This window comes from Papaver somniferum, chromosome 8, assembly GCF_003573695.1.
Source record: "Papaver somniferum cultivar HN1 chromosome 8, ASM357369v1, whole genome shotgun sequence".
Taxonomy (NCBI): Eukaryota; Viridiplantae; Streptophyta; class Magnoliopsida; order Ranunculales; family Papaveraceae; genus Papaver; species Papaver somniferum.
The window spans coordinates 69,956,990-69,965,589 of record NC_039365.1 but is presented as its reverse complement, the minus strand read 5'-3'; the positions used below and the strand labels follow the sequence as shown (position 1 = coordinate 69,965,589).

The 8,600-nt window shown below is 33.7% G+C and overlaps 1 long non-coding RNA gene across 1 annotated transcript; it reads right to left on the bottom strand.

Moving 5' to 3' along the window:
- Nucleotides 1-2,833: 2,833 nt before the first annotated feature.
- Nucleotides 2,834-5,288, bottom strand: LOC113301594. Its single transcript, XR_003336383.1, has 3 exons — nt 4,896-5,288; nt 4,066-4,144; nt 2,834-3,936 (listed from the first exon to the last, which is right to left on the bottom strand). It is a non-coding gene; the product is annotated as an uncharacterized LOC113301594 (long non-coding RNA).
- Nucleotides 5,289-8,600: the final 3,312 nt, after the last annotated feature.

Sequence of the window (8,600 nt, the reverse complement as noted above, 5' to 3'; positions counted from 1 at the left end):
ATCTCCATATGAGGCTGCGATTATTGCATTGAGAAACTCATTCTCTGTTGAGATAAATAGATAGAACTTTGTCCAGATAGTAATCACTGCCTGAGCTCCTCCGTTAATGGTACTTAAAAGATTTTTCAAATACTGATTTTCTGCCATACCTGTGGTTCAATAAACAGTAAGCCATAATATGATTAACACGAAATAAAATATACATCATGTTTATCATACAATCTACTATATATTGTGCGCCATTAACAACACTAAAACATGCGAAAACTTTAAAATACATCATGCTTATCAAATGATTAAATCATGTGAAAAGTAATACAATCCCAAAAGTATTCAAGTTTATCGTACGATCTACTATATATTGTGCGTCATTAACAACATTAAATCATGCGAAAACCTTAAAACACATCATGCTTATCAAATGATTACATCATGTGAAAAGTAAGATAATCCCAAAAGAGAATGATTAACCATGTTTTGTACTCAAAGAACGAAATCAATTTTGTGAAACCCGCAATGAACTTATACATACGATGTTGTCTATTCGAGGAACCATCAAATCAATATTTGGATCGGCCATATTAAATAACAAATCGATGGATTGTCGCACGCTCATCTGTTATAACGAAACAAAGAGTATGATAACTTGCTAAATAGAACAATAATATGTTTTGATATATACATATAAAAAAATCAAAAACAAAAATTCGATAAAGAAGTTATTGTCGTACCTTTGAGAATGATGCTTTGATATCTACGAAGATTCAAGAATCAGACAGAATACAACCGGGAAGTGATATGGAGCTATGGTCGCACCTCTTGATCAGACATATATAGTTTTATTTTTATGAAGTGATATTAAATTAGGTTTTTAGCATATTCTCATGCACTGGCCCATTAAATTGTAAACGGGTTGGAAATGGGCAAATGGAATAGGTTTTATCTTTAAATGGGTATATGGAATAAGCGCTCACTGGTTCTGGTTCTATTTCGACAGGATCAATTCCATCTTAAACGGATTGGAAATCATTATGAATGTAACTACACTCCATTTCTTATTCAAATTTAGGGTTTGGGTTACAGAAAATCCTAAGAAGACCATCATTAATGGATTAATGGAATCGTTGCTGGGAATGAGGAATATCTGAATCGTATTGGATGCAATCTATTGTATAATTAGGTATCTATTATCATTATTACAATTATTTCAGATGAGTGATGCTTTGTTAAAAAACTTTATACAGGTGCTAACACAGAATTACAATGACGCAGTGGGGTTTGATTCGATACAGATTATCAATTTTCTTTGACGTTTTTTTAAAACAAAATAAAAAAAATCAATTTTCTCTCCCGCCTTTTTCTTGAAAAAAGCAACCCTTTGGAGCACCGAAGTATACCAAGTCTCTCGTACAACTCATGAGAATTACAACGAACCAGTGCAATCTGTTTCCATCTTCTTTATTCAATTTGTTCAATGATGAAAGTTATTGGATTCGATGATTAACTGAGATACTCTAATTTGAATACTATAATTCTCTGGATTTAAACAATAAAAACATTATTGAAAATAGCAAACCCACATTCGCTGGAAAGTAAATTTAAATTAACTGATAGGAACTAAATCCTGGTTGGTTGAACAGAACCATACCATACCATTCTCATCTAATCTAAGATTATCACCTGTTTCTTCTAGGATTTCCTTCTTTTCTTCGTATGTCCTCCTTTTTTTGTTGATGCGCAGTTCTTCAAGGTAGAGATACGTATACTTTGCCCTCTCATATTGGTCCTTAAGCATACTGTGTTTTTTCTTTTGTGAATCCGTTAGTTTTTGCCATTTATTGTTGTCAGCTTTGATTATCGCGTGCAGGTAGTGATACTCGTACCTGTATCTGCTACATAATTCTTCCACCTTCATTATGTGAATTTCACATATTTGTTTTGCATATACACAGGATATTTAGGTTTCCATGTCCATGTACAAAATTATACATATTATTCCATATCTTTCTTCATACATATTGTTCCATATTTTTCTTCTTATATTTTCTTCCTATATTTTCTTTTTTAATTTTGGTTAGATCACGTCCATATTTTTTTTCCTATATTTTCCTCTTTAATTTTAGTTAGATCACGAAGATTCAAGGCCTGTTATAAGGAAGTAAAATATCGCTAACAACTCCATACTGTATTTAAGTTTTCATGTCCATGTACAAAATCATACATATTATTCATATTTTTCTTTCGATATTTTATTTTTTTATTTTTTTTAGATCACGAAGATATTCTAGTTAAAAATCAATACTTGTCGTAAAGAAGTAAAATATCGTTAAGAAGATGCCATTCTCTACAAAATATCAGGCGTACAAAGAGGGTTCCGATATTCATTCCATGATGAGGCCTGTCCTGCCCAGTTTGGATTTTGATATTGTTTTTTGTGAAGTAGAGAATCTTATTTCGCCTAGATTCAATCCCTCATACCATGGGAAGTACGAGGATGTAATAAAGATTGTTTAAAAGCAGGGTTGCTTTTTATGAAACTTCCTAAGCGTAGATTAACACCCATTACTTCCACGATTATCTTAAAGATTGTTTAAAAGCAGGGTTGCTTTTCATCAGATTTCCTAAGCGTAGATTAACTCCCATTACTTCCAGGATTATCTTATTTTCCTTGATGTGCATATCTTCAAGCCAGAAAGCATGTTTTTTTTCCCTTTTATTGATGCGCATATCTTCAAGCCAGAGATAACCATACTTTGCCATATCATTTATTACCCTGATACACAACATTGACATTCTGCAACTTACGAAATTTGAGAGCACCGATTTTGACAAATTAAAATGCTTTCTTAAATATAGTATTGTTACATGTAAAAAACTGAAACCACATATTTCTCAAAACCTAAGTATCAAAACATAAAACTCGATACTGGACTCTAATTTGACATCAAAACCTAAGTGTCAAAATATAAAACTCGATACTGGACTCTAATTTGGCATCAAGATCCCAAACCATCCTCTGCATTCGCACTTGCCATGATCTGGTTTATAGTATCATCTATGAACCGTGAATTCTCAAAGTTTTGCTTGTAAACAGTGGATTTTGTATAGTGTTTTGCTTGTTGTTCCTTTTTTATAATTGTAATCTCCAATTTTGAACTACCATACATTGCCTCCTTTGTCAAAATACCAATGTACTCCGGATGTTGACTATAAGTTCCAGAACGTAAGAAGAACCCAGCGTGGAGTAGGTTTTGATCCCTGTCACCGCCAACTGCCATTGCTAAACATACTTTCACAGGAAATTGATACCTGATTACCGGAAGTGTACTGTCCAACATTATTGACCTACGCCGTATTATCGCTATCTACCAGCACCGGCACCGGTGAGGACTTCTGCACAATTTCCTCAGCGCCTAATTGTGTTATAACCAATCGTGTACCTCCAACGACGCCCTCTCTTATGTTGATGTCTCTGAGAAGAATAATCGGTATTCCAACTTTTAACTGTAGCCTATGACTTGGCACATGTGTATACTCTAGTTTATCCAAAAACACTTGAGGATACAACTCCATATTGGAATTGTAATTCTCAGAAGCAAGTGATATGTAATTTGTACTCAGATGTACATATTCCCGTCCCTGGATGGACCAATGATACCATTTTTATATTTATATCCATCAATTTATCAGCTTCGAGGACCAAGATGCTTGTCTGAGCCAAATAATTTTTTTCCAACTGGTTCTCCAAAAGATTCACATATGAGATGAACATTACTGTACTCAGTAATTCATCGTCAGTTCATATGATCAAATCCATTTTAGTGTAAGCCCCATTCCTTAATTGAATTGCGTCATCAACCATTCCATTGTGAGCATCGTTCCTCCTCTGAATCTCCTCTTCAACATACTTCAAAAGCTGCTGATTTTCCGCCATGTCTGCCATTATTTGTTGGCCAAAACGTCAAATACTGTATACTTGAAGTTCAAATTAGAGGCTTTCATGATTTATAGTCTAAATAGTAAATATCATACTGACTAAAAAGAAAAAATAAAAGATAACCCTACCAATTTTTCCATTTAACGAAGAATTACCAGAAGTGTGTATGAGAGATTAATTTTCGATCGTGTGCAGTTTTTGAGATATCTGCAAAACAAAATAAAATACAACAAAAAATAAAGAGCTGCATCAATTAAGCCTTGTAACAACCTCACTTATTCTTATTACCATAAATTAGGCTGCGATACACACTTATTCTTATTAACATAAATTAGGTTGTGATACACAATTGTTATCATTAATGGGAAGGCACAACACAACACAGATAGGAAAAAAAATAAGCTATATAAGACTGGCCGCGCACTCAACCAGGAAAAGAAAGCTGGCGCTGAAGGACCAAGGTATACCAGAGTATATATTGTTGGAGAAAATGAGGTTATAATATGTTTAGTAAACTTGAGCTAGCTTATGCCTCGGGCTAGCATATTTGTAACTCATTATTCATCTCTATTGCACAGACAATTTGTCCATCTGATAGTATTGAAGTCTCGTAATTGCTAACCAAATATAGATATGAAAGCTTTCTGGTCAATCCTAAGCTGCTCCACCTGAGAAGCAAATAAGTGTATGCCAATTGGTCCACGGTGATCCTTTACTTGATATGTATCTAAAGACTTCATAATCACAGATGTTTCTCTTATCAAAGCCACGCTTCTCTTGTTATTTTTTATTTCAATAATAGCTGTCATAATTTTATCATCTACCATATGATATACGTAAAGAATCAAAACGATTACACTCTTCATTATTTTGATCTCAGTGACGCAAGTCACAAGACTAAGATTATGCTGGTTGACTACAATTTAGGAAGAGCTAATAATAATGAAGAACTACGTACCGAAGGTGTTCTCACTGTTCTGATTATTAAGCCTTGTAACGAAGTCACTATTTCAGAAAAAGTGATCCATTTTGTATGAGGAGTTTGCAGGTTCTTCTTTAATACGAAGATGTACCTAATGTTTGGCTTCTTAGAAGCGCAACCGGTCGAATATTAGTCAAAAACCTGAAAACATAGAATTACTTCAGTTACAAAGGAATAAAACCAACGAAAATGTTAGCTACACCGTGTGAGAGGGTGATGGGGACCATTCTTGCCCCAACCCTATCCCAACGCAGAGAGGGTGACATTGAGGTCATCAAATCCCCTATCAGTGCACATCACGGTACTGCACTTTGGTGAGTCTATCATCACTCTAAAACCAAAAGAAGCGAAAATACAGCACACCATCTCTTTGCGCCCTTGGGACTATGCTCCAGCTCAATGATTTTTTCATTAGTTATCCATTAGCCATGATCTTATTCAACCCAGCTCCAGCTAAGTACACCACCAATTCAACAGATAAAAAAATGCAAACAACAACGAAATGTAGTCTTCCTCGAGTTCCTCATTATTAAGTCTGCCAACCCAGTGAAGAAATACCCCTTCCAAAGCCAAAGATCACTTTGTTACCTTGATTTTAATTAACCAGCAATTAAAAACATAAAAAGAGAACAATCAAAAAAAAATAAAAAAATAATTGTAGGAGCACAGTCATGGATAAATTGAACTAACATTTATTGCGGGAGTTAGCAGCAGGTGAAGCAACAACAACATAAATAAACAATAATAAGAGTTGCAAATGCAAATCGTGTTGATGCCGCAAAATAATAAACAACCATGGTGCTCGATACTGCAACGATATTTCAAGAATTAATGAGTTTATACCTAGATATTGCTTGGCGGTATGCCCGGTTACAGCAGGTACATGATCAAGCAAAAGAAATTCACGACAGATACATGATAAATACCTGCAAAACGAAAAGAAAAAATAGACCAGACAAAAAAGAATCATAAACCGCAAGAAAATAAAATAGATCAGACAAAAAAGCCAAATCCTAGACCGCAAGAAAAAAGATCATGGACATTAGGTTTTGGTTTTTGCATGGAACGCTTTATATATAGAAATACCAGATTTACAAATTCCATAAATTAAATATCTTGATTTGGAAATAATATTAATCTATATCTAAAATATCGAAAGTTTTAACACATTTGGAAAAATACTTTTTACTTGGTGCAATCTTTTGTTCAAAAAAAATATATAGAGTATCTTTTGACTAGGGTGTAAATTCGGGCAGGCCGGGCCGCCCGACCCAAAAACTAAGACAGGCCGGGTAGGCCAGGCTTAATATTTGTGAGCCCGTAAACAAATTCAGGCCAGACAGGCCGGGCACAAGTAGATAATTTGCTACCCAAAGACCGCCCAAAACCCGCTTTTTATACGGGCATGCCAGATCGTGCCGGACAGACCACTATTTTGATTTTTTTTTTTAAGTTTAAATTTTCAAATGAACGGTATTAAATACAATATCCTTTCCTTTCCAACATCGCATATCGTAAGTGATAGTATTATGTTATATTTAAATTACACTGACAAATTTTTAATTTTAGCCTATAATAAATAATTAATTAGAGTACAATAAACTTTCTAATAAGAAAATATATTACCATTAATGTTTTGAAAAAGTTAATTATAAGTAAAAAAACAATTATATATTTTATTTTTCTTGACACAAAATTGACAATTATAAAATTGTAACTTTTAAGTCTTTTTAAGAGGATATTAAATGATTAATGGCACATAGAAGGCTTTCAGGCCGGGCACCAGGCCGGGTATCAGGCCGGGCATCATAATTAATCGCAAAGCCCGAGACCGCCCAATAAATTAATCCAGGCAAGGCCGGGTGGTCCATGACGGGCCATAACAGGCTTTGGGCTACTTCGGGTACAGGCGGGCTCGGGCGGATACAGGCAGGCCGAGTATTTTCGGGTATTATTTACACCCCTACTTTTGACGCAATCCAAGAATAAAATATATAATTGATAGTTTTTTTTATTTTTTGAAATTAAAAGTATCACGAAAAATAAATACTACTCATATCGTAGAATATTATCACTTTACATTTTTTGTTAGGGCAATTTATTTTTCTGGTATATTTTTGTTAACAAAAAATATTAAGCATATCTTTGTTTTTGGCAGGGATGAAGATAATATTGAAAATTTGTTGTTTCCTCGCAATCTTTTTAGTTTTCTTTTCCTCTTGCTTAGGATTGATGTTGAATGTTTCGTTTAATTTTTTCTTCTTTTAGTAATGATTTTAATTTGTATGCTACTATTTGACCGGGCTTGTCAATTTATTGTCGGCCGGAGAAGTATACTTTGACCACTGGATAATCATTCACTGTTCTAGGTATTTCTGATATAAATTTTAATCATTCATCTATATTTGACGGAAAATTTTATTTTTCATCTCAATCGAAATTGTAATTAGAATTAGTTTAATTCTCAGCGTTAGAATTGTAATTAGTTAGGATTAGTTTAATTTTTAAAAGTGTGAATTGGACACTGGACTATGGATTTTTTTATTTAATTATATAATTTTCTTAATTTTATGTAATGAAATCGTGATGAGTAATAGTTTTAAGATCAAATCACGATGAATAGCATATAACTTGTTGTAATTTATTGAATTAATTTGTGAATTTTGATTTTAGACATCTATTTTTAGAATGTAGAGAAATTAGCTGTCTTATTCTTGGCAAAAGAAATATATTCCTGATTTTATTTGGTTTAAATTTAATAAGTTTTCAAAAAACAAAAAACTGGTGGGGCCATAATCAACCAAAAAACGAGAATTAACCACATCGCTCGAAAAAATTCTGTTTTTATATAGAGAATAGGCCTAAAATCTTTGATTTTTTCCAAAGAATCAAAAACACTATTGTTGGCAGTGAAAAGATCGTTGTACGCGAATATAGTGCCTATCAAATGAGTCAATTTATTAGAAGAGTTGCATTTCCACTAATCTTCGTTATTTATTGCATTTGAATGTCGTCCGTAGACTTTCATTCCAAATTCTCCAACCAAAATTCAAATAAATATCCTGTCCGACAAGAATATTCTCCATATCATAATCATTTAATTCTGTAACTTTGTATGGTTGGTATAGGTATAAGTGTCATCTATAATTCTATATAAAGGACCTACCCAACTACATATATCAGATTAAACCAAAACTGAAATGAACCCATATAAAAATAACATGCTTTTGTAGATGAGTAACACCCACTAAAATAATGAATCATTAAGTAATTCAGGTAACGAAAGCACACCTTGACTAGGGGTGTGCAACGGACGGACGGATGCGGATTAGGGATCACCCGTGTCCAATCCGTCAAAGTTGCGGATTTGGAAAATCAAACCGTGTCCGATGCAATCACCCACGGATTTCACATCCGCGGATCAACGGATGATACGGACTGGATGCGGATTAACCACGAATTCAGTGTAAAAAAAAGAAAAAAGAAGGTAAAACAAAACTTAATTGTACACAATACCCTAATATAATCAAGTAATCAATAATCGTTACTTAGGAAAGATTCGGATTAACTCATCTTTACTCCAATTAAAAATAAGCTAATTTCAAACCTATACAGAGTACGGACTATAATACCATGACCAGGACCCAACACTTCGATACTATAAAGTTTAGATGACACCAA